At 39.7% G+C, this 12499-nt stretch overlaps 1 protein-coding gene across 1 annotated transcript in view; it reads right to left on the bottom strand.

Moving 5' to 3' along the window:
- The window catches only part of UNC13C (unc-13 homolog C), a 591853-nt gene extending 579926 nt beyond the window's left edge, over positions 1-11927 (bottom strand). Inside the window, exons 1-2 of the mRNA XM_029237965.1 lie at positions 11833-11927; positions 10248-10323 (exon numbers count right to left, since the gene is read on the bottom strand). The gene's annotated coding sequence lies outside the window, so the exon portion shown is untranslated. The remainder of the gene's footprint in view (positions 1-10247; positions 10324-11832) is intronic.
- Between the last annotated feature and the right edge of the window lie 572 nt (positions 11928-12499).

The raw sequence follows: 12499 nt of genomic DNA, 5'->3' as shown, positions 1-12499 counted from the left end.
TTCAAAAATCTCATATTTACCCTCCAGTTGTATTACCTTTCATTATACAGCCACACATTCTTTTCAGTAACGAAGTTTGGGGGTAAGATTTAAAGTTTTGGGAAGGAGGATTTTGAAAAAGATTAAAACACTAGACTATTATGAGATGCCTTAGTAATAATATTTAATTATTACTTACTGTGTGCCAAGCACTGTGCATGTAATTTTCTAAAATTTACCTCATTTCACTCCATTCCCATAATAATTGTGTGAAATTAGTATTATTATTTTCCAGAAAAGGAAGCTGAGGTTTAGCGTTTTGAGGAAACTTGCCTTAATATATGCAGCTAACAAGCAACACAGCCTCGCCTCCAGGCCCCAGATTTGGACTGCAAGTGTATCAACTCTAAACTGCCTATTAGGGTTCAATGGGGAGTAAAATATTTTTTGCCTGTATGTTAACAAATCCATTTTGTAAAAGAGCTATTTAGTATGACTATAACAGTAGGCATCCCTGTGGGCTAAAAGAGCTAATGAACATTTGAACAGTCAGCAATTTATTGCTAAATCATTACCAAAACTAAGTTAAAGTATTTTCAGATAAATAAACAATTTTAAGTTCCTTATCAAATCCAGTAAAGTAGGTGAACTGGGTATCCAAATGTTAACTTGCAAGGGAGGGAGAAGACAAAGAAGCACGATGTGATACAGCCCTACTAGGTTGCCTTCCCAAGTCCTGCCCTCTCTACTTCAGCATGATGCTTCCTTCACAGGCCCTGAGCTGAATTCCCACCTCTGGTGTAGGAACCTCAGGCTTGCCACCTGCGTTTCTGACCTTCTATTTATTACTATCTGCTTAATCCCTGCTACCAGCCCAGTAGGGAAGTCTCACTCTTAACTGCTCCTTTGTTGGCACTGACTTTGTGTTAAGCATCCAGGACCCTGTTAGGAAGATAATTGATCTCCCACCAGAAGAGAGCAAGAAAGCCTCTGTTTCTCATTACCTCAGCAGCAAATACCCTCTACTCTCTGACTGCTGGTTTAAGAGACATTTTTCCAAAAATAAATCAGAGAAATATATGAACATGGTTCACCAAATACCTGTTCAACAGGAAATCCTTGGTGCTTTGGAAAACAGCTGACTGGAAGAAATTTCCCATCAGATGGGAAGGAAGAGGTGCTTCTGCAGAGACAGAGCAAACCTAACCACGCACGCACGGGGGCAGCTCATCAGAGCCGGAAGGCCCAAGGGAAAACAGCGCTGGCCAGCGTGCTGACTGCAAAACTTCATGAGCAGGATCCTTAAAGCACAACAATGTAACAAACCTGGGTAGCTGGAAAAGGAAGGGAAAGCTAGTCACACCAATAGCCACGAGGAGCTGATGAGAGGGACCAGCAGAGGAGCTGGGACAAGGCAGGAGATAAGAAAATAAAAAGATCAAGTTTTAAAAAGCATCTCCTAGAATGTCTTTATTGGATCAATGCAGATTTATAACTGTTTTATATACCTTTTTGTATGAAGGAATAAAAGAATTAAATATCTAATGTAACTGATGGTCACAGGGATGACTATGACAATGAAAACTGCTGAAACACAGTAACACCTGAAATGATGTCCTTGTGAATGCTTCATTTTTTGCCTTATGTTAAGGCACAAACAATAAACCAATACATATGAAAATATTTTCAACAAAAATGAGCAAACTTGAGAGGTTTATCCTAAGCTAACAAATCACTTTTTTAATAAATAGAAAGACCCATTTCCCCAAGAATGAAGGCCAAATGATTCATGCCCTCTTTTTTCTAGCTAATAAGATATTTCATGAATTTTTTCATCAAACAACAGCCCATCTACATTTTTACTCACCTCCATTGCTGCTACTTTGGTTTAGGAGTGCACAATGACATCTAGTACTAATAATTCTGTAATTATTATTTTAATTCTTTGGAACCTACGAAGTACTTTTGTATGTATCAACTCCTGATCTTCTCAGTAACCTTATGAGGATATTATCCACAGTTTATGGTTAGGGGTGGTGAGTCTCATAGATGCTAAAGTAGTTACCTGGGTCTCCTGACTCCAAAACTTGGTTCCTTCACTATAATAATGTACCTTCTCCTTACTCTAGATATTTAATATTGCGGTAGCTTACTAGCCTCCTAAAGTAATATCCTCTGCTACTCCAAACCATCCCATGAACTGATTTCCATCTAATCTTCCTTAAATATAGTTTTCCTCTTATTCTCCTGCTACAGACTATTGAATACCCTCTATTCTAGGCCTCTTCACGGTTCCGTGGATACACTAAGCTTATTCCTCCATTGTCACTTTTATTCCTGTTCTTCACCCTGCCTAGAATGTCCTCCAACTAATCTAGCCTCAATCATTTAAAAGTCAGATCAAGACTAATCTTTTCTGCAATAGTTTCTTTAACTACTTAGTCATCTTTTCTTTTCCATATATCCCATATAGTCTAAACCATGATATTCAGTCTTTCATCATTCTTCTAAACTATTTACCAAATAGCTCTTGTACATGTTTTTCCATTTGTTTAATGCTTATTATATGCTTTACTCTGTCTTGAGTCCTTTGTAGAGATTACTACATTAATGTTTGTTTATAATATCTGCAGTGGGTATTGTAATTGATTCCCACTTTGCAGATGAAGAAACTGAGAACCTGAGTAGCTGGCCCAAAGACACACAGCTACGAAGTGATGCAGCTAGAAATGCAACCCAAACTGACTGGCTTCAGAGTCCTTTCTCATAAACACCAGGCTCCACTGCTATGCCCATAAGAGTCAACCTTACAGAAAAAAGTGGTCACCTATGTAACGTGTTTGAAGAAGAACACCTGCCTCAAGAAGAAGCTAAAATTAGAGCTTTATCACCTTTGTTTAAGATTTGGTCTTTCATGAAATGCAAATCTCACCAAGGGGCTCCAAGGTTTTAAGGCATATATCACTTTGTATCTTGGTATAAAAGGTTTATGAGACCATTCCTCGAGAGCAGAGAGAACACAGAAAAGCATGGGGTTGGGGAGAGTCTCCCACCAAAGGAGACAAGTAGTAGGATAGGCCAGATATGAGAGACTTGAGGAGCCTTTAAGTCTTGCCCGCTTACTGTCTTGGCCATGGCCTGGCCCTACTCCAGCTAGAGAACACACGTCTGGAGAATAAGAACTAGGTCTTTTTCAGTCTTTGCAACTTCTGCCCACAGACATGTACAGAGAGAAGAGCACAGGTACACTGGCTACAGATGAGCAACTTAGAATGATGTCATTTCAGAGACAAGTTGTTTTAGTTTACTTGGTTTTTATCCTCACAACTCACCATTACCCCTTTTATTTCCCCCCAACTAAAGCAGACGTGGAAACTCAATGAATATAACTGATCAAAGCAGAGCCTCTTTGGTTGAATTAAAGAAGCCGTGCTGGAGTCTTACTTTACCTGCTGCTTCCACACTAGCTACAGCCCATGCAGACCCTCTACAGGTTCCTAGGGCTTGGAGAGTACAGTTCAAACAGCACGAATCCTCAAATGTGCACAATGTGAAATGAAAACCCAGAAAGGTCAAAACACTTGCCTGAGTTCCAACAGCACAGCTGGGACAAAAATGCAGGTCTCCTGCCCCAACTTCACTGTTTTTCTCCCTGTGCTGTGTTGCCCTCCTCTAAAGCAATCACATCCATAGGGCTGGCATCTTCCTACCATGGCAACATTCTGTGATGTAGTAATCTAACTCTATCCTTAAATGATTTGACTTTGACCTTGATTCTCTGTAGTCAACATCTGTAATTTTCTGGAGCTAGAAAGTCTTTTGATATTAAAAGAAGTTTCTGTAAGAAAATCTTATGAGCAATTTTGACATGTATTGGAATTCTTACTTGGCACTTAAGCCGTACAAAGGAAGGCCATTTAGGAAAAACACCATTCTGGAGCAAAAGTTGCCACTAATTCTAATGTTTCCCATGTCTCTGTCCCACCAGGTTGGTTGGACACATTACCAGCCTAGCATCCTGTGCCAAGGCAGGGCCTCAGATCCCTGTGAGAGCAAATTACACACCCCCATCTAAGCTTCCTAAGCACTTTTTGCTATCTTCATCACTCTGTCTTCAATATTTTTCAACGATTAATCTTCAAAAAAATCCTCACAAGGTAAAATATTACTCTCATTCTAAAAACAAGAAAACTGAGACTCAAAGACCCTAATGACTTACTCAAGTGATGGGGCTAGAATATGAACAATATAGGTGTGGTTCCCAAACCATACACAGCACACTGTTCAAGCAGGTTGACATCAGTTCTATCAGGGAGCACTTCTGTCCTTGGTGAATAGAAGGCGTACTCCATTTGGTGCCCAGCTGAGCTCCAACATACACTATTCATTATGTTAGGGGTGGGGCATGGGATGGAGGCTTAAGCCAGACCGCCTACGGTGAATACTGGCTATGCTTCAAGCTAGCTGTACACAGTAAGCAAATTGTTTAACCTCTGTGTCCCTCGGCAGACTCATCTGACACATGAGAAAATAACAGTACCAACTCCCTCATGTTGCTGTAAAGATTAAGTAAGAGAGAATTAGAGGAGTGCCTAGAACCACAGAAGTACTCAGAAATGTTAGGTATTATTTGTTTTTACAAATAACAATAAGATCCCAATCTGAGCAGACCTTTCCTCTACCCCCATTTCCTTCCTGACTGTAGGACAGCAAAGAAAGGCCCATTGTAACAAGCCCCTCTTTTAGAGTTTTCATTTAGAGTGCAAATTGTCCAATGTTTTTTCAAGGTAGAGTAAGAATCATACTAATTCTGAAGGCCTGTGAGGAAGACAAAAATGTGTAGTGTTATATATAGTTAAAAGTTATTTCTTTTAAAATGTTACATACTCTACAGGAGTGGATGAGAAACTTGTAACAACGATTTTATTGTATTTTATTGATTCTAAGACATGCATATTTTCACATTTTAACATTTCTGAAACTGGGATTGAGACCACAGATATTTCATATTCCTCACATATAAACCAGGAATTATATTATCTATGTCCTACGGGTGTTTGCAAGATGTGTAAGATTATGTGATAATGAGAGTGAACACATCTGTCACATTTCTTGGTGAGGCATAGTGTTTGGTTTCATTAATATCCACTTTCTTCTTTATCACTCCGTCCCTTACTTCAGCAAAATGTTATTTAAGCCAAAACTCATGAAGGCAGCCAGAATGTCTTCAGTTCCTTACTTGGCAAGTTGGATTCTAGGTCCAGGTCAATACCACCCTGCAGAAGTCCTCTGATGGCCCAGGCAGGAGTTAATGTGTCCCTCTGTCTGTATCATGAGCCCACTTGGACACCATAGATACATTCTCTGAACCACACACACACCTGTACTACACTGCATTACATGTATTATAGCAATAGCATGAGGTAATATAATCTCTCATTTCTACATCTGTCTTCCCTAATGGAATGTACCAGGGTGCCTGATATTTAATAGTCGTTTAATTAATTTTCAATGGGAAAAAAAAAGCAATGAAGAAATGTACCAATATTTTATGAACTGTCACTAATCTGTTCAACCATAAACAGAACTCGACCTAAATGTTAGTAGGGTGTCAGGGGAGAGGATTTATCCTGTTCTTAATACAAATTTAATACCCTCTTGGATGAAGTAATTATCACACATTCTGAAAAAGTAAGGTTCAAATTTATAAGATATTATTGAATTTCTACAAGAGTTGCCTATACCATAAAATATTTCAGCCAAAAATATGCCTTATGCTAAAATTACACTGAATATATCTCTAACAAGAAATTATGATTATTGCTGGCAAACTGGTACACTGATCAGATGTCCACATGCCTAATTAATGAAATCTAAAGAGCTCTGCACCTTGGGTGTCTCAATAAAAATCTGTTCACAAAGTATTCTTCATAGATGATTAGGCGCTGCTAGCTTATTTCGCTCATTTTTATGGTTTTTGATCTGTCCAAAAAATTCACTGTAATAGCAAGAGCATATCCTTAAAAGCAATACAATGGGTTAGTAGTCAGTGACAATTTCAGACTGATTTCTAACTAACCAGCAGGTGCATGGAAATGTATTCTATAGCATTAATTATCAGGAAATGCAAATTAAAAACCAAACTGATATACCATTTCATACAGATGAAAATGGATAAAATTTTAAAAGCCGAGTTACATGCCACATTCTGGAGAGTATGTAGAGCAACTAGAATTTTTATGCATTAAACAGGACGATGTTAAAGAATATAACCACTTTAAAAACTTTAGCAGTTTTCTTATAGAATTAAACCTACACTTACACTACGGCCCAGCAACTGCATTCCTATGTATTTACCCAAGAGAAATTAAGACATATTTTCTCAAACAAACATATAAGAATTTCTATGCAGCCTTATTAATAATAGCCAAAAGGTGGGAAAATATCCATTAGGAGGAGAAAGGATACACAAATTACAGTATTTTAAAACAGTGGGACTTCCCTGGTCGTGCAGTGGTTAAGAATCTGTCTGCCAGTGCAGGGGCATGGCTTCGAGCCCTGGTCCGGGAAGACGCTACATGCCACGGAGCAACTAAGCCCATGCGTCACAACTACTGAGCCTGCGCTCTAGAGCCCGCGAGCCACAACTATTGAAGCCCACATGCCTAGAGCCCGTGCTCTGCAACAAGAGAAGCCACCGCAATGAGAAGCCCATGCACCGCAACCAAGAGGAGACCCCGCTCGCTGCAACTAGAGAAAGCCCACGCACAGCGATGAAGACCCAATATAGCCGATAAATAAATAAATAATTTAAAAATAGAATAAAATAGTGGAGCACTAATTAGCAATAAAATCAGAATGAAACACTATTACACGTGAATCTCAAAACATGTTGAGCAAAGAAGCCAGACAGAAAAGAGTAAATACTCTCCGATTCCTTTTATATTAAGGTCAAAGCAAGACTAATCTATGACAACAGAAACTGAAAATTTGTTGCCTATGAAGGGTGGGGATTGACTTCAAAGAGACATGAGAAAACTTTTGGGGGTGATACAAATGCTCTCTATCTTAATTGGGATAGTAGGTGTGTTCATTTTTTAAAATTCTCTACGTTATAAACTTGAAATCTATGTATTTTACTGTTTATAAATCTCATTCCAGTAAAAAATTATATAAATAAATAATTAAAATATAGCATGTACTTTGATAATGGAAGTAGCACTTGAGAATCAATTTCCTGGAAAGGTGGAAACTGGTTTAATTGAACTTGGTATGAAAATTAGGACTTTTTTGGTTGCCCCAGTTAGACCACGCAGTACTGAAAAATCAGTTGGGCTGTGTACTCAAAGACATAAAAGTCTAAACAGAAAGACATCCTGTTTAGGGCATAAAAGGTTCTTTTGACATCCAGTCTCATCACAAAGGCCAGACTTCAGTTCTCATACCTGCTTGGAAATCTAGCTGACACAGAAATGCCTCCATGACTGAGAACAGATCTAAGTTATCCAGAGATTTAACGTCACCCAGTTGGAACAACTACGATAAGTATTCAGAGAGAGATTTATTTCAGTGCTGAATGTTCACTGAACATCCTATGATACAAGGATGTCTTCCTTCCAAAAGTCATATCTCCTCCTGTGCTCTTGATTGAATCATCTCTCGCCACCTCTAGAATCATGCTCCAGCAACTTCTCTTCCCTTGCTTGTATTTTTTTTTTTTACATCTTTATTGGAGTATAATTGCTTTACAATGGTGTGTTAGTTTCCGCTTTATAACAAAGTGAATCCGTTATACACATACATATGTTCCCATATCTCCTCCCTCTTGCGTCTCCCTCCCTCCCACCCTCCCTATCCCACCCCTCTAGGTGGTCACAAAGCGCCGAGCTGATCTCCCTGTGCTATGCGGCTGCTTCCCACTAGCTATCTATTTTACGTTTGGTAGTGTATATATGTCCATGCCTCTCTCTCACTTTGTCACAGCTTACCCTTCCCCCTCCCCATACCCTCAAGTCCATTCCCTTGCTTGTATCTTAAACCTCTTTCTCTCTACTGGGTCTATCCAACCTAAGCAATAAGCATGTTTATACTCTACCCTATTGTAAATAGAAAACAAAAGGCAGCCTTCAGCTTTCCTTCAACGTTGTTACCTCCTCAGGCTACTGTACCTTTCTTCTACCTCACAGGAGTCCTGCTGTTTACTCCCTCATGAGTCGGTCATCTTCAACCTCCTGCTGTCCAGTTCCGGCCCCAGAGCTCTATTAAAATTTCTCTTTAATTGGGCTTATTGGTACAAAACCTGAATCTTCCCTGACCTCTCTGCTGCATCTGAAACCAGTAACCATTCAGCCTTTCTTTCCACCTCCACGACAATACAGCCTCTCTCTGGATACAGTTATTTTGACCACAGTGGTTACATGATGGAAACTGGGCCAATTAGCTTTTCTATCTTGGGAACTGGGAGTTGGAACATGGAGATTTTGTCAGATCTTTTCAGGCATTTCAACAAGGAAGTGATATAACGTTGTGACCCGACCAATCAACCTTTGATCTTTGGAAAAACTGAGCAGTGAAAACATACTTTAAGAACAACAACAAAAAAAAGCATGCAGACAGGTCATCAAAAGCAGAAATAAGAGACCACAGGGCCACAGAAGGAGCAGATCCTGTGTTTCTGATTGCTCTTTAGGCCTGTGTCTGGGGCCATTATGAGTCTTGTCTAAGGGATTGTGAAACACTAGCATAAATAAGTTTGTGTTCTTCTTTACAAAGAGGCCCTAACAAGGTTCTTCGCTGGTCTCTCTTCCTCTTTTCAGACTTCTTTTATTCCCCTCTCTTCTAACTACCAAATTAGTATGTCTGCATCTAGCTTCTGTTCTTTGCATTAATTCCTGTTTGTTGGTTGATCAGTTTGGTCTGAATGACTATTAACATCTCAAATTCAATATTTAAATTCAATAGTCAACATATTCAAATTCATCTTCATCCATAAACTACAAAGTTCTCTAAATTTCTTGTACAGTACTAATTAGCAAAACCAACATTCTCTTAGGTGTACAGACTAGAACTCCAGGTTCACCTTTGCTTCCTCTATTTATTTGCCCCAAACTTCTAACTGGTTCTAAATCTTCTGGTCCTAAACTTGACTATTTCTCTCATTATCCACACCTCCTTTCCATTCCAGGAGCTACTGCCTGAGTTCAGGCCCTCAACCATGTTCATTTGAGGTCTTTGCCTTTCTTTATAAAATAAAAATCCACAAAAAATTAAACATTTTTACGGAGGTACTAAAATTTCCCCTCACTGTACTCTAAAGAACACTGTACTCTAAAGAATATATTAAAGAAGGGTAAGCTGGGACGAAGTGAGAGAGCGGCATGGACTTATATATACTCCCAAATGTAAAATAGACAGCTAGTGGGGAAGCAGCCGCATAACACAGGGAGATCAGCTCAGTGCTTTGTGACCACCTAGAGGGGTGGGACAGGGAGGGTGGGAGGGAGACGCAAGAGAGAGGAGATATGGGGATATATGTATATGTATAGCTGATTCACTTTGTTATACAGCAGAAACTAACACACCATTGTAAAGCAATTATACTCCAATAAAGATGTTAAAAAAAGTATATATTAAAGAACATATATTCACTTAATCCTCACCACAGACTTTTACACTTAACTACTGATATGACTTCCTAGCTGTTCTTCTCACCTCGCTGATTGTACATAACTCTAGATGTGTCCTTATTCTGTAGTAAAAGTGAGAATTTTAAATTCTAATGAATGTCATACAGCCTGCCAACAGAGCAAAACTTAGATGCTTACATAATTAGCATCCTCCCTCCCTTCCCCTTTGAGAGTATTAGATTCAGTGCAATTCTCCTCATTCAAAGGAACTTCATTTGATTCTAACTTTTGGGTGAAAGTCAATTACCTATGCTTCAGAGCATGTAAGCAAAATGGGTGTGGCAATTATAAGTAAATTAAAATTAGTGTTTCATTAACAAGAGGGGCAATTTCATCCTTTTCCTCTATCACAGGGTATATTTTAAGTAAATCTATAAATAGCAAGCATCTTTTAACTTCTCCAGCAAAAATAGAGCACATTCTATATAATGATAAGCAATACATGCCCCCAATAAAGAATTCAACATAACAAGTTCACTTCTTTAAAAATTCCTTATATTTTTTATCATGGAATACTAAATTATACATGGAAATTCTCTTCAGTTTAAAACTAAAACATGCTTAGCATTGGCCAGCTCTTACTTCAAAGAACATCTGGGAATAAGTAATCACCAGAGAAGCAGTTGTTAACTTGATCTATGACAGACAAGTCTAGATGCTGGTATAATTGAGATAAGAAAATAGGAAGAAATTAAGAAGGCAATACAAAAATTTTTATATCTCAAATAACCACAGACGTACAATATATAATGTCTATCGAAATTCAAGTTTTCAAAAACCCCTGTTCACAAATGAAGGTAAGCCTTTCCTCCCTCCCATAAAATTACGCTAAGATTCAGTCTCTGGTTGTACCTGTGTTTACCTGGCCCCCTGGCTCAGCCCAGACCCTTTCCTTAGGACTTGATGACAGCTAGAAAGAAGAGACTCAGAGCAATGATGTAGGAAATTAGAGAGATGATCTCTGACAACAAGGAACCACAATCTGCTAATTTTTAATACATTTAAAAATATAATCTAAATATAATTTTTAAAAAATTAGTAGTGAGAAAGGCTTCTGAGTAAACTGCTGTGTCATAGAAAAAAGAAGAACACAGAAGGGGTTTCCCAGAGCACATACACTTTCTGTATGTCCTTGATATTAAAATCAAAGTAATCTCGACTATAATATTTGCATTCCAACCTCCCATCCAAGTCTACCCTCAGGATTAAAGGAAAGGTATGGTAGAGCTGTGGTATGCCACACAAACACCCTCTCCAGGACAAAGTCACTCATTCACCCAAATGCCAAAGGCACGTAGCTGAGTCACTCTCCGAGAATGGCAGAGGCCAAGGGGTTATTGCCCCTCCTCTGGGTCAGCCCACATGCAATGACTAATTGACATGGGCACCCAAATGCCTAGCCCTCTTGCTTTAACACAGAGGCCATCCTAGGATCAGAAGTTCCTGTAGGATTGGCTGAGGCCTCTGTTGCAAATGCATTGTGGCTCAGCTTCACCCAAAAGAAGCTCTGCACATATATCTCTGTTTCATAGTCTGTTTCCCAGGAAACCTGACTTTAAAAAGTTGGTATGGGGCTTCCCTGGTGGTGCAGTGGTTGAGAGTCCGCCTGCCGATGCAGGGGACACGGGTTCGTGCCCCGGTCCGGGAAGGTCCCACATGCCGCGGAGCGGCTGGGCCCGTGAGCCACGGCCGCTGAGCCTGCGCGTCCGGAGCCTGTGCTCCGCAACGGGAGAGGCCACAACAGTGAGAGGCCCCCCCCCCCAAAAAAAAGTTGGTATGAAGGGAGTATGGAGGAAGTAGCTCTAAAATGAGATATTTTACCTGAATCCTCTCTGTTGGACTGGCAATGAGGGCCCAGTCACTGATGCCAGGTAGAAAACTGATAGCCAATGGTGTACGGTACACCAGGACAGTTGTTAAAATACTCACTAGTGGTAGACTAGGGTGTGATGCCAGGGGAAGGAGGTGAACTTCTATGTGCAACATCTTAAAGTATTTTAGAGGTTGAGGAGAGGAAGTGATTAGCACTGTGAAATAGAATAGCTGTTGCTGGGGCCTCTTAATGCAGTAGAGAAAGACGTTGAAAGGCTCAGAGTGATAAGTCAACAATTTAAGGCTAAATGTAAAGACAGCAGACATCCATGTCACCAGATAAAGAAATTCTCACCTCCTGCAGCAGATGCAGAAAAAAGCTGAGCATCAGACCCAGGAATTAATCATAAGAGTGGCAGAGATCCAGAGAATGTTTAATTCTCAATTTAGGCAAGTTGGCTGTGCCAAGGTTGGGGCTTTAATTGGGAAAAGATGGGACTATGAGTCATTTGCTGGGGACATCTGGGTTGATTCGCTTGAAACTTTTTAATCCTCAGATTCCCCTGGATCCTCTGAGACTGCAAAAGTGGCCTCTTCCCCCTGTTAGCGGCTAGTGCTCCACCCTTGCTTAAAGACTTGCAAGAAAATCTGTGCACTCTCCATCGAGATCTACCAAAAATACTCCCATGGACCTCCAGACCGATAACTAGGGAAAAGTCATAACATAATCCAGCTGAATAAAACTGGACTCTGTTAAGGGAGCAAAAAGACAATATGTTGAAGAAACTGAAGGACCTCACCAACATATACACACCAATAGGAACATATAGGAACTGACAGAGTACTTATGAACTGGATTCTGTGAGTACTAGATCCATGTGGAAGCATATAAAGTTAGATAGGGAAGAATTTACTGCTACTGAAGCAATCTTCTATGATATTGAATTTAACACCTGGCAAAGATCATGGGAGACAGTATTAACACAACTTTACAGTGATTCTTGGAGGCTTGGAAAATGTTA

Source organism: Monodon monoceros, unplaced genomic scaffold (genome assembly GCF_005190385.1).
Source record: "Monodon monoceros isolate NGI ecotype Baffin Bay Population unplaced genomic scaffold, NGI_Narwhal_1 Super_Scaffold_21, whole genome shotgun sequence".
Lineage (NCBI taxonomy): Eukaryota > Metazoa > Chordata > Mammalia > Artiodactyla > Monodontidae > Monodon > Monodon monoceros.
The sequence above is the reverse complement of the archived record's forward strand: the minus strand, read 5'-3'. Positions and strand labels throughout refer to the sequence as shown.